This window comes from Cupressus sempervirens, chromosome 3 (assembly GCF_028749045.1).
Source record: "Cupressus sempervirens isolate cs-2001-9-10 chromosome 3, ASM2874904v1, whole genome shotgun sequence".
Classification (NCBI taxonomy): domain Eukaryota; kingdom Viridiplantae; phylum Streptophyta; class Pinopsida; order Cupressales; family Cupressaceae; genus Cupressus; species Cupressus sempervirens.
The window spans coordinates 186588874-186608386 of NC_143120.1; the positions used below are offsets into that span (position 1 = coordinate 186588874).

Genomic DNA, 19513 nt, shown 5'->3' on the forward strand with positions numbered 1-19513 from the left:
TCATCTACACTACTTTTATCTTTGTTACATTTTCCTCTAATGAGTTGCAATACCAAAATCAAATAAATGCACAAGCTTTTCTTCAATTAAGGAAGTCTGTGAAAATGTATCCAACTCTTTCATTATCCAACTAGGGCAATGGAAATAATATTTTTAATTGGACTAGAATAACTTACAATGGCAATCAAAGGGTTGTGAGTTTGGTTCTCAAAAATAGGGGATTTGCTAGTACAATACCCCCTCACTTAGGTAACCTCTCCTTTCTGACAATTCTCAATCTCTCCCATAATTATTTCACTACACACATTCCTTGAGAGCTTGGTAAATTAGAAAAGCTACAGTTCATGAAATTGTATGAAAACAACTTACAAGGTTCAATTCTAGTTAGTCTATGTGCTTGCACAAATCTTTTGCAACTCTGATTGAATGATAATCTATTGACCAAAAGCATTCCATAAAAGTTGAGTTCCTTGCATAACTTGAAGAAACTCAACATCTCCTCCAATAAATTGAGTGGTACCATCCCTCAACACTTTGAAAATTGTACTATGCTTAAGATCCTAGATCTTGGGCATAAACTTTTAATAGGCATGATACCCAAAATGATTAGTAACTGTACAAAATTGCACATCTTAGCTCTGCAAGACAATATGCTTGAAGGACCCATTCCATCAAAGAAATTCACAACATTAACTAGATTACAATATTTGTCTCTGTATTCCAACAAACTCAATGGTGGTATTTCCATGGAGATCGGCAAATTATAAAGAACGATGGAGATTGTCTTTTGTAACAACAATCTTATAGGTAGCATTCTGATGGTCTTGGAGAACTCTTCCTATTTGAAGAAGCTAGATTTGTCTTCCAATTCCTTGTATGGTGTTGTTACACCAAAATTGGGTTCACCTATAGGATTGTGGGAACTGTGGGTTGCTAATAATAGCATTGGAGGATCAATATATTTTCTCATGAACTATATTGAATTGGAGATATTAGCGCTAGGGATCAATAACAAGTTTGTGTTGGAAATGATTGAAAATATCATGAATGAAGAATAATGGAATTGGTAAAGAATGTTTTTAATCATTTATTTGTCATTAATATCAAACTTTCTACTTGCAGGAATGACAATTGCTTTAGTGATCCAAATACTATCAATTGGTTGATTGACAAGGAGGAGGCAATCAATAAGATGTAACTAGAGCACCTAGAGAAAGGTTGAAGTTATAATGTTGTAATGAAGTATAAGGATCAGCTAAGCCATTGATGAAATAGTGTATTGATGACATACCCTAAGAGTATGGACACACTAAGAAACATCAAATATGTAAGGTTTAACTAAGTCATTTCTAAAGTCTAACTAAGTTCATTTGAGAGATCTGAGCTAGCTAGTTTGTGCTGAGCAAATTCTTAGTTGAAGCCGAGCAAGTTCAACTTTATTGTGTGTCGAGAAATCCTTTTGGTGTCGAGTAACATAGAATCCTTCAGGTATTGAGTAACTTAGGAAAAGACTTCAAGTGTCGAGCATCAAAAAAAGTAATGGATGCTGAGAAAATTTCTTCAAGTGCCTAGCATCAGTAAATGTAGTAGAAGCTGAGTCGCATAGAAGGAGCCGAGCATCAATAAACCAATGATGTCGAGTTGTTGCATTATTTGTGAAGTCAAAAGATTTTCCAGATTAGTGATGATAATTTTGTTACATCGAATTTTGTGAATTAGTTGGATGATAAGGATGATGAGTAGATGTCACAAAATTTTATGTAAACCATGCAAACCAATTCAAGGCGAATACTATTGAAGTTGCTGGAAGAAACAATTTGGAGGGAAAATAATATCATTTTCTCAACATCAAATCAAATTGATGAGTAGGAAGATTTGACCAAGAAATGAAGAAAAAAACTTCTTTATAAGGAGTTACATGTCAGAGATCAAGTGCATGTGAGAGGGAGTCGATCAGAAGAGTCATCATGTAAAGAAGCCCAGAGTAGGCTAGTGTGAAGTTTCAAGAAAAGGACACAGTGAGGAGTAAGTACAGACCATCAAGACTCTGAGTTGATCAAGTGACCATAGAGTGCATTGGCATAATGAGTAGAAGAACTCAAGGAGATAGATCTTGAAGGGTGAACAAGCTATCAGCACTGCAAGGAAGAAAAGCCAAGCAAAGAAAGGAACTGATGAGTCATCTGACATCTACAAGGTTAGGGTTGAAATATTTATCAGGTCAAAATCTTTCTAATACTCTCTTACCATTGTATTAGACATTGAAATCCTACATTGCTAGGTTAGCTTAATAGCTAGGTGGATAAGCCTCAGGAAAAGGATAGAAGATCCTGAGGAGAAGGATAGTAGATCCTCAAGAGAAGGATAAGAGATCCTCAGGGGGAGGATAGGAAATCCTTAGAGAGGGATAAAAGATTCTTTTGAGAAGGTGACTGTAAATCCCATGGACTTGGGTGAGCATAACAGCTCTATGTAAATACTTTAATAGGGTGGCATTCTAAGTTGAATGTTCTTAAGTCCTCTAATAGGGTACACTCCTAACAGGGTGTAGAAATCCTTTAATAGGGTCACATATTATAGTGTGTAAAGCCTTTAACAGGGAAAACCATTAGAATTGGTTGAAATCAATTGCACAATTATTTTCTGGGTGTCATCCCCACTCCAAATTTACCTTCTTATTCCTAGAGGGTTTCTGGGTCACCAAAATCCTTTGTGTTATGTGGTGATGCATGTTTACTTTTTATGATTGTTTAATGTTTAATTGCATGCATGATAAGAAAGTAAAAATGATAGTACTTCTAATTCACTCTCATTTTATTAGAAAATTGGATTGGACATTATTGGACCTTGAATAACTGATTCACCGCCACCCCCACCTCCTAGCTATTCTAAAGAATTCTAACAATTGGTATCAGAGCCCACTGTAGGAAGATCAAGATGTCCAAGAGAGAAGTTCCCAAGCTAAACAAAGACAACTTTGTTGCATGATAAAGTCTGATGAAGCTACACCTTGGATGAATAGGTCACTATGCACAGACCTCAATCATAGTTGATCATGTAGACCCTACAAGACCCCTCACTATAGATGACATGAGCAAGAAGAAGTAGCACAATCACGCGATGTTAGATATTGCCTCAGCACTAAGCTATGCTAAGTATGATGACATCAAAGAATGTGGTACTGCACATCAAATTTGGGAAACATTATCAAGAATCTATAGAGGAGATGATAATGTCAAGAGAGCCAAAAGAGAAAGCCTAAGAGGAAAGTTTTATGACATGAAAATGGAAGAAGGAGAGAATGTTGCTCAATATGGTGCAAGGATGAAAGAAGTGGTAAGTGCCATAAGAAGCCTAGGAGGATAGTTAGCAGAAGAAATAGTATGTAGCAAATATTTGAGAACTTTGCTTCTCATCTATGCTATAAGAGTATTAGCCGTCCAAGAGCTAAAGTGTGTACCACGAAACACATTTTCATTTGAAGGAATAATTGGAAGACTCGCTACCTTTGAGCTATCCAACTTTGATAACTACAAGCCAAAAAATTTTGAATCTACATGCAAAGCCAAGATGACAATAAAAGACAACGAGGAGGTGCAAACAAAGAAAAAGAGTGGAAAAGGAAAGTATGTATCTAGTGACAACAGCACTGATGAAGATGATAAAGATCAATTGGAGGCATTACTAGCAAGAAGATTTCACAAAGGAAGAGGCAAATTCAAAGGTAAGTTGCCAATCATTTGTTTCAATTGTAACGAAATTGGTCACATTGCAGCCAGATGCACACAAAAGAAAAATTACAAGGATGGAGGCAACTTCAAGAACAAGAAAGAGGACAACAAGGACTACAGAGGTAAAGGCAAAAGATGCTACATTGTTGAAGAAGACTCTGATGAGAATGATGATGAAGTAGTCTATATGGCTATGAAAGATGAATCAGATGAAGATGAAGTAACTGCCCTAGTAACCTGCATGAACAAGAATAACAAATGGATCATAGAAAACGGATGCTCTCACCACATGACTGGAGATAAAAGTAAGTTCATTTCCTTTACTCAATATGAAGGTAATAGTATTAGATTTGGTAACAATGCACCATGTCAGATCAAAGGGAAAGGTAGTATCAAGCTTACTGAAAAGATATCATGTGATAATGCATACTATGTTGAAGGCCTAAATTACAACTTGTTAAGTGTCTCATAGTTAGGCAACATAGGATGCAAGGTTGAACTTGAAAATAGATTTGCCAAGATCTATGATTCTCAAGGAAGTCTAATAGAAAAAGGTGACCAGACTAGGAGTAATTTGTTCTACCTAGACATGGAAGATGTTTCTTGTCTCATTGTTCAAATTGATGATGTATGGTTATGGCACAAGAGGCTATGTCATGTAAATTCTGACAATCTAATAAGCATCAACAAAATGAAGAAATTCAGAGGTCTACCAAAGTTGAAGAAGCTTGATAACACCATGTGCAAACAATGCCAACTAGGGAAGATGACCAAGTCAACTTTCAAAAGCAAGGCTTGTACTTCTAATGAAGTATTAGAGCTAGTTCATACTGACTTGTGTGGTCCTATTGACATACAAATCTACATTGGTGACAGATACATAATGCTATTTGTAGATGACTATTCAAGGATGATGATAGTCATGTTTCTAAAAAAAAAATTAGATGCATTCTAAATGTTCAAATCATACTTGGCCAGAGTTGAGAAAGAGACTGGGAAGAGCTTAAAATGTCTCAGATCTAATAGAGGAGGTGAATTCACATCAAGAGAATTTGAAGAATTCTACAATGAAAGAGGAATCAAAAGGCAAACATCAACACCTAGGACTCCACCTCATAATGGTATGGTAGAAAGAAGGAATAGATTAGTTATTGACTGTGCTAGGACATTAATGATGGAGAAAAATGTTGCACTCAAGTACTAGAGAGAAGCTGTAGGTACTGCAGTCTACACACTCAACAAAGTTCAAGTCAAGAAAGGTACAAATGCAACACCTTTTGAATTATGCTATGGGCATTATCCTAATGTAAAACATTTCAAAATATTTGGATGCAAATGCTATATATATAAAGAGTCTAGAAATGGAAAGTTTGATGCAAAGAGTGAGGAAGGCACATTTCTTGGTTATTCTACTAGAAGAAAAGCTTATAAATTCTTGAATGTTAACACTAACAAAGTAGTAGAAAGCACAAATGTGAAATTTGATGAGCTTGCAAAAGTTCAAAGTGTTGAGAACACCAAGAAAGAAAAAGAATACAAGGCCTGTGTATAATTTTATGAAGGTATACCTAATAATGGTGAAGTTGCAACTCAGAATGACAATCAACAACAAAATCCAGTATCTGTCGAGTCACAGACAGTGAATGCCAAGCAGCAGACACATCCAGAACCCAAGCTGTGGAATACAGAGAATGTTCATTTAGATTCTAAGAACTTTCAACAGGAAGAAAATGAAGAAATATCTAATGAAAATACACATGAAGGTTTAGATTCTAAAAGAGACAACATGCAAACAAGGAAAGAACCAGTATTGGCAAAGTATGTAAATAGACATCATCTTACAGATCAAATTATTGGAAACAAAGAGGCAAGAAAAATGACAAGGAATAGACTCAGAAGTGAGACATGTCTGCTTAGTAAAGTGGAACCAAAAATAGTAAGTGAAGCCATAAAAGATGGTGACTGGTACAATGCTATGAAAGAAGAAATAGAACAAATTGAGAAGAACAAGACATGGACCTTAGTCTCAAGACTAGATGACAAGAATGTAATTAGAACCAAGTGGGTATTTAGAAACAAGTTAGATGAGAATGGTGAAATCACAAGGAACAAGGCAAGACTAGTCTGTAAAGGGTATGCACAAGAAGAAGGAAAAGCCTATGGAGAAACTTTTGCTCCAGTTGCCAGAATGGAAGAGGTAAGGACCTTATTGGCATATGCAGCCTTCAAAGGATTTAAAGTCTATCAAATGGATGTTAAGTCTGCATTTCTGAATGGTATACTTGAAGAGGAAGTCTACATAGAGCAACCAGAAGGATTTTTTGATGAAAATAACAAAAATAAGGTATGCAAATTGCATAAGGCTCTATATGGATCAAAGCAGGCACCTAGAGCTTGGTATGAGAGACTTCACAAGTATCTAGTGCAAATAGGATTTGAAAGAATTGATGATAACAACAACATGTACATCAAATTAGAAGAAGGTAAGGATATCCTTGTATCTGAAATCTTTGTGGATGAAATAGTTTTTGGAGGAAAGGAAGCAATTTGCAAAAGTTTTTCTGACACAATGAAACATGAGTTTGAAATGTCTATGTTTGGAGAAATCAAGTTCTTTGTTGGATTTCAAGTACATCAACTAAAACATGTTATATTCATGACACAATCAAAGTACATCAAAGAGATACTCAGAACATTTGGATTGGAAGACTCTAAACCTATTAGCACACCAATGGCAATAGGACATAAGCTATCCAAAAATGATGAATCAACTGAAGTCAATCAAACAATGTACAAATCCATGATTGGAAAACTACAATATGTTGTACATAGTAGACTAGACATAGCATTAGCGGTTGGAATAGTGGCTAGATTCTTTGCTAATCCTAGAGAAAATCATCTCATGGTAGTAAAAAGGATAATGAGGTATCTCAAAGGAACTAATGATTTTGACCTATACTACAAAAAGAATGAGAAGTTTGAACTCAATGCATACATAGACGCAGATTGGGGAGGCAATATTGATGACAGGAAAAGCACAAGTGGAGGAGCATTATTCTTAGGTAAAAGGCTAGTTACTTGGACTAGCAAGAAACAAACATGCACATCTTAGTCCACTGTAGAAGCATAATATGTGGCAGAAGTAGTCAATTGGACAAACATTGTATGGCTTAAACATCTATTGAAAGGAATTAAAGAAGAGGTAACCAAACTTGTGATATTGTATTGTGATAATACAAGTGCTATAAACATATCCAAGAATCTAGTAATGCATGCAAAAACCATGCATATTGCAATCAAGTATCACTATCTCAGAGAATTGGTGGAAGACAAACAAGTGAAGATGGAGTACATTCACACGAAGAAACAAATTGCAGATATCTTCACCAAACCATTGCCCAAGGATCCTTATGAATATCTTAGAGGCAAGTTGGAGGTAATGCCCCTAACTCAAGCAATCTAAAGAAAAAAAGAAGTTTCCCTACATCAACAAGAACAGATCATTGAAATATCACAAGAGTGATGCAGAGGATGACAACAGGAGCAGAAACTCCAGATCAGTCACAAGCATGGTGATTGAGGGATAAAAAAAGAGATGCAAAGCTTATATTTAGCATGTTGAAGATGCTACATCTTTGGAATTTATGTCAAAGAGGGAGATACATGAGAAACTAATCAATGAAAGGTAAAGATATGGAGATATATGAGAATGTATGAAGGGAGAGTCAAAAAAGATAAGAAATTGATTAGCAAGCAGCTAAGAAGGATCAAGAATACAGAGTAAGGATGCAGCAATAAAGAGGGATAAGCAAAATAGAGGATTCAGTTTGTATCAACAAAAGAGGGAGACATGATACAAAGAGGAAGATATGTAATGACAACAAGTTTTCTATTTGGTAAATAATTTTGGTGGTAACTAAGTTGATCAGCTCAATCAATTGATCAGTTTGGTTTGCCATCAATGCCAAATAGGGAGATTGTTGGAAATGATTGAAAAGATCATGAATGAGGAATAATGGAACTGGTAAAGAATTTTTTCAATCATTGTTTTGTCATTAATGTCAAGCTTGCTACTTGTAGGAGTGACAATTTCTTTAGTGATCCAAATACTATCAATTGGTTGATTGACAAGGAGGAGGCAATCAATAAGATGTAACTATCTAGCACCTAGAGAAAGGTTGAAGTTATGATGTTGTAATGAAGTATAAGGATCAACTAAGCCATTGATTAAATAGTGTATTGATGACATAATCTAAGAGGATAGACACACTAAGACACATAAAAGATGTATGGTTTAACTAAGTCATTTGTAAAGTCTAACTAAGTTCATTTGAGAGAGCCGAGCTAGCTAGTTAGTGTTGAGAAAATTCTTAGTTGAAGCCGAGAAAGTTCAACTTCAATGTGTGTCAAGCAATCCTTCAGGTGCTGAGTAACATAGAATCCTTCAGGTGCCAAGTAACTCAGAAAAAGACTTCAGGTGCCAAGCATCAAAAAAAGTAATGGATGTCGAGAAAATTTCTTTAGGTGCCAAGCATCAGTAAATGTAGTAGAAGCTGAGTAGCACAGAAGGAGCTGAGGATCAGTAAACCAATGATGCCGAGTTGCTACATTATTTGTTAAGTCAAAAGATTCGCAAGATTAGTGATGATAAGTTTGTTACATCAAATTTTGTGAATTAGTTGGATGATAAGGATGATGAGTAGATGTCATAAAATTTTATTAAACCATACAAACCAATTCAAGGTGAATACTGATGAAATTTTTGGAAGAAATAATTTGGAGGGAAAAAATATCATTTTCTCAAGATCAAATCAAATTGATGAGTAGGAAGATTTGAGCGAGAAATGAAGAACATTACTTCTTTATAAGGAGTTACAAGTTAGAGATCAAGTGTGTGTGAGAGGGAGTTGGTCAAAAGATTGGTCGTGTGAAGAAGCCAAGAGAAGGCTAGTGTGAAGTGTCAAGAAAAGGACATAGTGAGGAGTAAGTACAAGGCATCAAGACTCTAAGTTGATCAAGTGAACATAGAGTGCATTGGCATAATGAGTAGAAGAAATCAAGGAGATAGATCTTGAAGGGTGAACAAGCTGTTAGCACTACAAGGAAGAAAAACCAAGCAAAGAAATGAACTGGCAAGTGATTTGAAATCTGTAAGGTTAGGGTTGCAATCTTTATCAAGTCAAAATATTTCTAGTACTCTCTTACCATTGTATTAGACATTGAAATCCTACATTGCTAGGTTAGCTTAATAGCTAGGTGGATAAGCCTCAGGAAAAGGATAGAAGATCCCTAGGAGAAGGATAGGAGATCCTCTAGAGAAGGATAAGAGATCCTTAGGAGGAGGATAGGAGATCCTTAGAGAGGGATAAAAGATTCTTTTGAGAAGGTGACTATAAATCCCATGGACTTAGGTGAGCTTAACAGCTCTATGTAAATCCTTTAACAAAGTGGCATTCTAAGTTGAATGTTCTTAAGTTCTCTAATAGGGCACACTCCTAACAGGGTGTAGAAATCCTTTAATAGGGTCACATCTTATAGTGTGTAAAGCCTTTAATAGGGTAGGCCTTTAACAAGGCAAACCATCAAAAGTGGTTGAAATCAATTGCGCAGTTATTTTGTGGGTGTCATCCCCACCCCAATTTTATCTTCTTATTCTTGGAGGGTTTCTGGGTCACCAAAATCCTTTGTGTTATGTGGTGATGCATGTTTACTTTTCATGATTGTTTAATATTTAATTGCATGCATGAGAAGAAAGTAAAAAGGATAGTACTTCTGATTCACTCTCATTTTATTAGAAAATTGGATTGGACATTATTGGACCTTGACTAACTAATTCACACCCCCTCCCTCTTAGTTATTCTAAAGAATTCTAACAGTTTGAAGGTACAATTCTAGAGTTTAAGCTACCCAAATTGCAAGTGCTGGAATTGAGGGATAATCAATTAAACAAAAAACATCCCAAAGTCTATAGGGAATTGTTCTGGACTCAATTTTATTTCACTAGGATTTAACAAGTTGAGCAGAGTGATACCCAGAGAATTGGCGATGTTGAATCATCTGGAAATAGTTCATCTTGTTGGTAATAGCCTTGGGGGGAATATTTTTCCACTTCTATTAAATAATATAGAATTGTAGGGGCTTTCACTAACATAAAATAGGTTCATGGGCTCCATTCTTGTAGATTTTGGCCTAGAGTTGCCTAACTTACTCAAATTTATGGTTGCATATAATCAACTTAGTGGAGGTATCCCAAAGTCTTGTTGAGAATTGTGTCTCAACCTTGCAAGTTTCTTTCAGAAAATTGTAGAAAATTCTAGAATTTGTTCATGGTAGTTTTCCACATGTTTATGAGTTGGAAAAAGGTGTATGAGTTGTAAAAAATGTGTCTTATCCCTAGTACAATATAGGAGGGCTATTTTTAGAGTACAAACAACTCATTATATGAATGTTATGGGGGTCTAAATTAGAGGAAAAAAATATAGACGAAAATGTTATTCTTGGAGTTACAAATGACAAGTGGGTAACATGTGGCATGGTTGTTTTACCCATGGTTTTGACCCATGTTTTTGTAAGACCACAAATGGTTTCCAAGTTTTAAATCACTATAAAAGGAGGGCTTGGGGAGGTGTTTGAATCATCGAGTTTTGTTTGCAAGGCTAGGTGCTAGGAGTCTCTAAGTCCAAGTTTGAGTTTGAGTTGTGGTGATGCACTCCTATAAGAACTTGCATTGCAAGTGTGTTGTATTCTTCTTGATTTGAGAATACACTGTGCAAGTTTTGGAGGGTAGAATTTTTCTCCTAGAAGGGTTTCCCCATGGTAATCATTGTGTTATGCATTCATTGTTATTTGATTATATTATTATGCATTTCTTGAAATTTTTGCAATAGTTGAATTTGCATAATCATCCTCTCAAGATTAGCATAGGAAGCATTTTTGTACACCTTTGTTTCCTTACAAGTGGTATTAGAGCATAGTCAATTTTGGTTCTATTTTTTGGGTACATGGTTTTTTGAGCTAATCAAGGTTTAAGTGGGATTTTGTGTAGAGGTTTTCATTTCTGTGATGTAGGATTGGAAAGATGGCAAGCATATTAAGGAGGATTGATGTAGAGAAGCTTTTTGGCACAAACTTTGAGATGTGGAAGCTGAAAATGGAAGATCTATTGAATGGTTGGGATCTATGGGATGCAATTGATTTGAATAAGCTAAAGCTTATGGATCTAACTTTAGCCACATAGTATGATGTAATAGATAGAAAAGCTAAAGGTCTCATCAGATTGTGTCTTACAGACTTAATTTTGATTAGTGTCCATGAAGAACCTACTGTGAAGAAGATTTGGAAGAAGCTAAGGGAAATCTATCAAGTGAAATCAGTTGTGAACAATATTTTCTTGAGGAAGATGTTGTATTCCTTGAGAATAGAAGAAGATGGATAGATTTCTGAGCATCTTGAAAGTTTTAATATCTTGGTGACTTATTTGACCTCAATTGGGTTGTGGATGGATGAAGAAGAAAGGTGCCAAATCTTGCTATGTTCATTGCTAGACTCATGGGCCAACCTTGTCATGAGCATAGGGAGCACATCAGTTGTCTTGAAAATGGAGGATGTTTTTAGTTATCTAATTTCTAAGGAGATGAGAAGGAAGTTCTCTTTGAATGCCAAAGAGCCTTTGAGTTTTCAAGGAAAACCAAAAGAAAGAGGCAAGAACAAAAGGTAGCATGGTCATTCTAAGTCCAAGTTGATATGCTAGAATTGTGGCAAACCTAGACACTTCCAAAAGGACTATAAAGAGGAGAATAAGAAAAAGAAGAAGAAGCAAGATTCTAATTCTAAGACCAGGAAGAAAGATGGAGATGCTTTCATTGCAGCCTTGGCCACTCATGTAGATGACAATGCATGGTTGATAGACTCAGGTGCATCTTTTCATATGACTCCTAATAGAAATTGGTTTAGTACGTATGAAAATTTTGATGGTGATAAGGTGTATTTGGATGATAACTCAGTTCTTGATATTGTTGGTCGTGGAAGTATTCGTGTGAAATTTTTTGATGGTAGAATTTGAAGATTTGATGGTGTCTTGCATATCCTAGGGCTAACAAGAAATTTTTTTATCTATTAGAAAACTAATAGATGCAGGTTTGCATGTACAATTTTGTAAAGAAGGTGTGAAAATGGTGAGAGGGGTTATGGTAATAGAAAGAGGAAATAGATTAGGTACATTGTACCATCTTGATGCATGCACAGTTAATTGCAATAGTACTTCTGATAAGATTATGAAGAGGACTACTTTGTTGGAGAAGGAGAGGGTTTCTCTTTCAATAGATGGTCATGGTTTTTGGGTAGTCAAGGGTTCTCTATCTACTCAATCAAAGTTTCCTATAGAGAAGATTATGTTATGGCACCAAAGACTCAGCCACATAGGTGAGAAGGGTCTACAAAACATAAAAAGTAAAAATATATTTTTTGATTGGTTGAATAATTGTAATCTTGAGTTTGATTTTTGTGAGCATTGTATCTATGGTAAAAAAAACCATGTTCACTTTTACTCAAGTTCTTATAAGTCCTCATGTATTTTGGATCTAATCCATTTGGATATGTTTGGTCCAGTTGATGTTCCTTCTATTGGTAGATCAGTTTATTATGTTTCTTTTATTGATGATTAGTAGAAGATCATGGGTTTATTTTCCTAGGAGTAAAGCTAAAGTTTTCAATAATTTCAAAGAATTTAAAGCAATGGTTGAGTTGTAGACTAGAAAGAAGATAAAGTATTTGAGAACTGATAATGGTGGTGAAATTTACTCCAATGATTTCAATGTATTTTGTAAAAAATGTGGTATTAAAGGAGAGAAGATAACTTTGTATTCTCCATAGTAGAATGGAGTTGCAGAAAAAATGAACAAGACCTTGATGGAGAAGGCTAGGAGTATGCTGAGTGGAGCTAGACAAGAACAAAAGTTATGGCCTGAAGCTATAGCCACTACTTTCTACTTGATCAATAGGTCTCCTACATTAGTTCTTGTTGATAAGACACCAATGGAAGCATGGCCAGGCCACATTCCTTCACTTAGACATCTAAGAGTTTTTGGTTGTGAGGCATATGCTCATGTGCCAAAGGAGAAGTAGACAAAATTGGACAAAAAAGTTGTCAAATATATCTTCATTGGATATAGTATGGTGTGAAAGGATACAAGCTTTGGGATCCTGTTACACAAAAGATATTTTATTCTAGAAGTGTTATATTTAGAAAAACTAAGCCTTCTTATGTTATAGTATAGCCAGAATGAATGGAAGAAAAGAAATATGTGATTCAACTTCCTACTACACCTGAGAAATTTGAATCGAGGCCCTTCAAAAGATGATATGTTGAAGAGAGCTCTACAAGTTCTAAATCATTAGAGGAAGAGGGAGAACTTGAACATGAACGTGAACTAGAGCTTGTTTGAAGGTACTAGAAAGGTATGGATATTCTCCTAATGATTGGAGGTGTATATTTTCTTTGAATTCTAATATTGATGAGCTGAAATCTATAGAAGAAGCTCTTGGTATGAATGATTTAGTCCTAGAAAATAGCCATGAAAGAAGAGATGGTAGCTCTTAAGAGGAATGACACATGGGACCTTGTACCATTGCCTAAAGGACGATAGCCTATTGTTTGTAAATGGGTGCTCAAAAGAAAGATGGGTTCATATGGAAACATTGAGAAGTATAAAGCATGATTGGTTGCAAAAGGTTACTCCTAGGTTACAGGAATTGATTATGGTGAAATTTTTTCTCCTATAGCAAAAATGCCTTCAATTCAAATTTTACTTTTTGTTGCAATAGCTTATGATCTAGGAGTTGAGAAGATGGATGTGAAACAACTTTCCTTCATGGAGATTTGGAGGAAGAAATTTATATGACACAGCCAAGGAACTTTTTGGTTAAAGGTAAAAGTCATTTGATCTATAAATTGAAGAAATTCTTGTATGGTTTAAAACAAAGTCCTACAGTGTGGTACCAGAAGTTTGATACATATGTATTAAGTTTGGGATTTGAGCAATCTAAATCTGATTTCTGTATATACTACAAATCTGATGGTGATTATTTCTAGTTATTGCCTTATATGTTGATGACATGTTTATTGGCAAAGGAAAAGGTTTGATTGCATGATTAAAATCTCAGCTCTCAGAAAAGCTTGAAATGAAAGATCTTGGTGTAGCAAGGTACATTCTAGGAATGGAGATTATAAGAGATAGACAAAATAGAAATTTTTGGCTAGGCTAGAGTAAGTATGTTGGTAATATTTTGAGAAGATTCAATATGCAAGATTCCAGACCATTGAGTGTTCCTGGTACTATGAGAACAAAGCTTTCTATCTCACAATTTCCTTCATCCCCATTGGAGATGGAAGAGATGATTCAAGTACCATACCAAAGTGTTGTTGGAAGTTTGATGTATGCTATGGTATGTACAAGACCAGAAATTGCCCAAGCAGTGGGAGTACTTTCCCATTACATTTCTAATCTAGGAAGAACACATTGGGATGTAGTAAAAAGAGTTTTTAGATACTTGTGTGGTACCTTAGAGTACTATATATATTTCCATGGAATAGGAAATGAGCATTCCTTGGATATTTGAGGCTATGTGGCTTTAGATTGGGCTAACAGTTTTGATAGAAGAAGATCCACCAATGCATATGTGTTTAAATTATTCAGTGGTACAATCAATTGGATGAGTAAGTGACAAGCTATGGTCGCTTTTTCCCCTACAAAGGCAGAGTATATGACAACTACTCATGCCTACAAGGAAGTTATCTAGCTAAAGAGATTGTGTTTAGATATAGAGTTCAAATAGGGTGCAGTGACAATTTATAGTGATAGTTAGAGTGCAATCTGCCTAGTGAAGAACCCAACATTTCATGCCAAGACCAAGAAAATTGACGTACAATATCATTTTGTGAGATATATGGTCAAGGACAACAAGGTGAAGCTGGAAAAAGTGAAGACTTTGGTGAATGTTGCCAATGCATTAACTAAGCCCATGAGCACAGAGAAGTTCAAATGGTATTTAGAGTCTATGGGCCTCTCAACCCCTAGCAATTAATTCCATGACACTTTGGATCCCTAACTCTTGTAAGGTGTTTGAAAAGTGGGAGAGTATTGAGAATTATGTCTCAACCTTGCAAGTTTTTTTTCGAAAAATTGTAGAAAATTCTAAAATTTGTTCGTGGTGGTTTTCCACATGTTTATGAGTTGAAAAAAGGTGTACGAGTTGTTAAAAATGTATATTGTCCCTAGTAAAATATAGGAGGGCTATTTTTAGAGCATAAATAACTCATTATATGACTTTTATGGGAGTCTAAACTCAAGGACAAAATTATGGATGAAAATATTATTCTTGGAGTTACAAATGACAAGTGGGTAACATGTGGCATGGTTGTTTTGCCCATGGTTTTGTAAGACCAAAAATGGTTTTCAAGTTTTAAATCACTATAAAAGGAGGGCTTGGGGAGCTGTTTGAATCATCGAGTTCTATTTACAAGATTGGGTGCTAGAAGGAGTCTCTAAGTTAAAGTCTGAGTTTGAGTTGTGGTGATGCACTGCTATAAGAACTTGCATTGCATGTATATTGTAATCCTATTGATTTGAGAATACATTGTGTGGGTTTTGGAGGGTGGGGTTTTTCTCCTGGAAGGGTTTCCCCATGGAAATCATTGTGTTATGTGTTCATTGTTATTTCATTATGTTATTATGCATTTCTTGAGATCTCTATAATAGTTAATTGAATTTGTATAATTGTCCTCTCAAGATTAACATAGGAATCATTTTCATGCACCTTTGCTTCATTACAAATCTCTATGAAATTTTTCTCAAATGTCACTTCTTGATCTCACATTCAATCAACTAAGTGGTGTGGTGCCTAAAGAATTGTGAATGCTAAATGCTTTTTAGACTCTGAATATTGAGTTTAATAGCATGTCAAATAGACAATGTGCTACTATGTGTATACTAGATGTACTTTCTAACTATTCCTATCTTGATCTACTAAGTTTGGTAGGCAACAATTTCAATGGCACTTTGTCAAGGAGCATAGGAAACCTCTCTTCCAAACTATCAAGCTTCTCTTTGAGATGAAACAACATTAGTGGCAAGATACCAAAAGAAATTGGAAACCTTAGTAATTTTCTCATTGTCTCTTTCAGTACTAACAATCTAATTGGGCAGGTTCTGAGTGCATTGGGTCTTCTGAAGAATCTACAAGGTCTACAATTGAACTCTAATAAATTGCAAGGCACTATTCCATTAGAGTTGTAGATGCTTGGAAACCTTGAATTACTATATCTCCAGAAAAATCATATTTTTGGAGATATCCCTTCATATTTGAGCGGTCTTAAACAACTAAGGAAAATTGACTTAAGTCATAATGAGCTCATAGGAAGTATATTAGATTCAATTGGGAAATGTTTCCACCTAGAGAAGATTGACCTTTCATAAAAAAAAAGCTCATAGGACATATAGCTTTGGAGATCTTAGGATTCCATTCATTCACATTTTATCTTAAATTTTCATATAATTCATTGACAGGAAGATTGCCTTCCCTAAAAAGAATGCAACAAGTTCTAGCCATCGATTTCTCATCCAATAAACTATCAAGACCTATCACTCTTGATATTGGCAGTTGCTCTAGATTGCAATATCTAAAATTTTCTAGAAACAAGTTGGAGGGAATGGTGCCAAAATCAACAGAACAACTTAAAGGCCTTGAAAGCATTGACTAATCTTTCAATGAGTTATATGGGTCAGTTCCACCTTCTATTAAAAATCTCACCATGCTTCGTCATTTAAATTTCTCATACAATAGATTGAATGAATCAGTTCCAAATGAAGGAGCTTTCAAAACCCTAAGTGCAACATCATTTTTGGCAAATCCAAGATTATCTGTAGTGTAATGGGCACCCTAGAAATGCCCAAAATATCAAACCAATTGTTGATAGTGATTTTAATGTCCTTGCATAGCTTTGAAACCACATAACATGAAAAAGAAGGAATTTATGTAAAACTAAAGATTTAACTACTATTGAAATAATATTAGCTTTCAAGCTAATAAAATCAAATACATAGAAAACTTTCCAACTCACTAATTACTCCAACATTATAACATGTTATTCCAGTCATGATTTCCCAACTTGCTACTATATAGTAATATGAAGTGTCATGCTATAGTAAAAACTACCTTCAATTAGTCCAAGACACTCATAAAAACATTTCTCCATAATGGCATAAGTATTAGATAAGGAATGAGAATGGTATGAGCAAACACCCAATCTACCTATAGTTGGAAATGTACCCAAGCTACTTGTTAATGAAGCTAATAGAAATGAATTCCAAAGGCCAAACTCCAAGGGAATGACATCTAGAATGTCACAAGAGAGGATAGACATCCTTTAATGCCAAGAATAGATCTGTAACTCACGCATCCAATTTCTTCTCATATTCAACCTACCTAACAATAGCCACAAGCTCTCCTTTTATTCCTACTTCATAGGGTCGACCACTTTTCACAAGAAATGTAGGATAAATAAAATAAAATAAAAGGCTAATGGTTACATAACTAGATAACTACTAAAGTGGGGACATTACAGTCTACCTCCCTTGAAATTTCTTGGCCCCAAGCAATCCTAGTCTTGTTTGCTATAACACCTGCTCACTCTCCCAAGTAGCATCTTCCTCTGGTAGATCTCTCCATATGACTAAATATTTTTTAATCACCCTATTCTGCAAAGTCCTTTCCCTGGTATCTAGAATAGCCTTAGGAAACAATACAAGCTTTCCCTCCTTATCCAATGGTGGCAATTTTGTAGAAGGCACAACTCTCTGACCAATGGCTTTCTTGAGCCTTAACACATGAAACACATTATGCACCTGACTGCCTTCTGGAAGCTCAACCACAAAGGCAACCTCACCCACCCTACAAATCACTCTGTAGGGACCATAAAACCTAGGCTTTAGCTTCTCTACTCCACTCTTCTTGAGTGATGACTATCTATATGGTTGTATGCCTCAAGTAAACCATATCCCCAACCTCAAAGCTGTGCTCCATCTGGTGCTGGCCAACATAAAAAAAATTCTGATTTTGGGCTGCTTGTACATTCTCCTTGAGCACCCTCAAAATATCTTGACTATCCTACAAGAATTCTTTGGCTTTGGGCACTCTACTATCCCGCAAAACTAGATCCATGAAGCTAGGTGCTTCACAACCATACAGTGCCATGAATAGAGTCATCTTGATAGGCATATGATAAGTTTCATTATAAAAGTACTCTCCCATATGTAGCCATTTGACCCAAGCTCTATGTTGTGCAATCACATAGTTCCTTAGATATCCTTACACCCATTTATTCACAATCTATGTCTACCCATCTATCTATGGATGATAACTAGTGCTAGGCATAAGATCTGTACCACACAACCCAAACAATTCCTACCAAGAAGCATTCATAGATTTACTATCCTAATCACTAACAATGAAACTAGGTAGCCCATGTAACCTGAATATCTATCTAAAGAAAAGATTAGCCACCTGTGTTGCTATGTAAGTGGATGGAATAGCAAAGAAGTGAGAAAACTTTGTCAGCCGGTCAACTACCACATAGATGCAATCTCTCCCTTGTACTCATGGTAACCCAGTGATGAAGTCCATATAAATATTTTCTCATTTCCTATCTAGAATGGGTAAAGGTAGTAACAACCTTGCAAGATATGTGTGCTCTCCCTTATTCTACTGATAAACTACACACTCCTTGACATGCTTTTGAACATCATCCTTGAGTCCTTTCCATGTGAATCACTCATAGATCTGCCTGTAGCTCTTAAAGACCCATGGATGTCCAATTGTAGGTGCATCATGAAATGCCTTCAGTATTACCACCCTAAACTATGATGAAGGAATCAAATACATCCTACCCTAGAAATTGATCAATCCATCCAATACCACATAACAATCATCCTATATGATGCTTACAATCACTCCAGAAGCCCAAGTGTCCCTCACATACTTTGTTCTAATCTTATTTCTCTAATCTCCTATAATCTCAACTAGAGCACAAATATGAGGTCTCCTGGATAAAGCATCTGCTATCACATTCTTCTTACCTTTGAAAAACTCAATGTCAAAGTCATAAGCTTGCAACTTCGTAATCCAATTTTGTTGTTTATCATTCAAATCACACTAAATCATGAAGTATTTGATGGTACTTTGATTAGTCTTGATAAAAAAATTCCCCCAACTAGGTAGGACTGACACTTGGCCAATGCATGTATAATAGCCAACATCTCCTGATCATAGATGGAATAGCTCCTCTTCACTCCACCAAGCTTCCTACTCTCAAAAGAAATGGGATGCTTCTCCTACACCAAGACTACCCCAATCCCATCACCTAACACATCATAGTGAAGCTCAAATGTTGTCATGAAGTCTGGTAGAGCTAATACTAGACATGATGACATCACCTTCTTGAAATGATCGAAGCATCTCCAAGTTGCCCATATCCATGTGAAGAACCCTTTCCTACAAAGATCTGTCAAGGGTGCAACGGTCTATGAAAATCCCTTAATAAATCTCCTATAAAACCTGTAGAGACAAAAGAATCCCTTAAGCTATGTAAGGTTTGTAGGAGTAGGCCAATAAAAAATAGCTCTAATATTTTCAAGATCTACCCGAACTCCATCTACGCTAATGATTTGCCCAAGGTATAGTAACTCAGTCAACCAAAACTTGCTCTTAGATTCCTTAACATTTAGTGA

At 35.7% G+C, this 19513-nt stretch overlaps 1 pseudogene; it reads left to right on the top strand.

The window, feature by feature from the left end:
* The first annotated feature begins 773 nt into the window (after positions 1 to 773).
* Positions 774 to 19513, top strand: part of LOC149565422 (uncharacterized) — a 41032-nt pseudogene continuing 22292 nt past the window's right edge.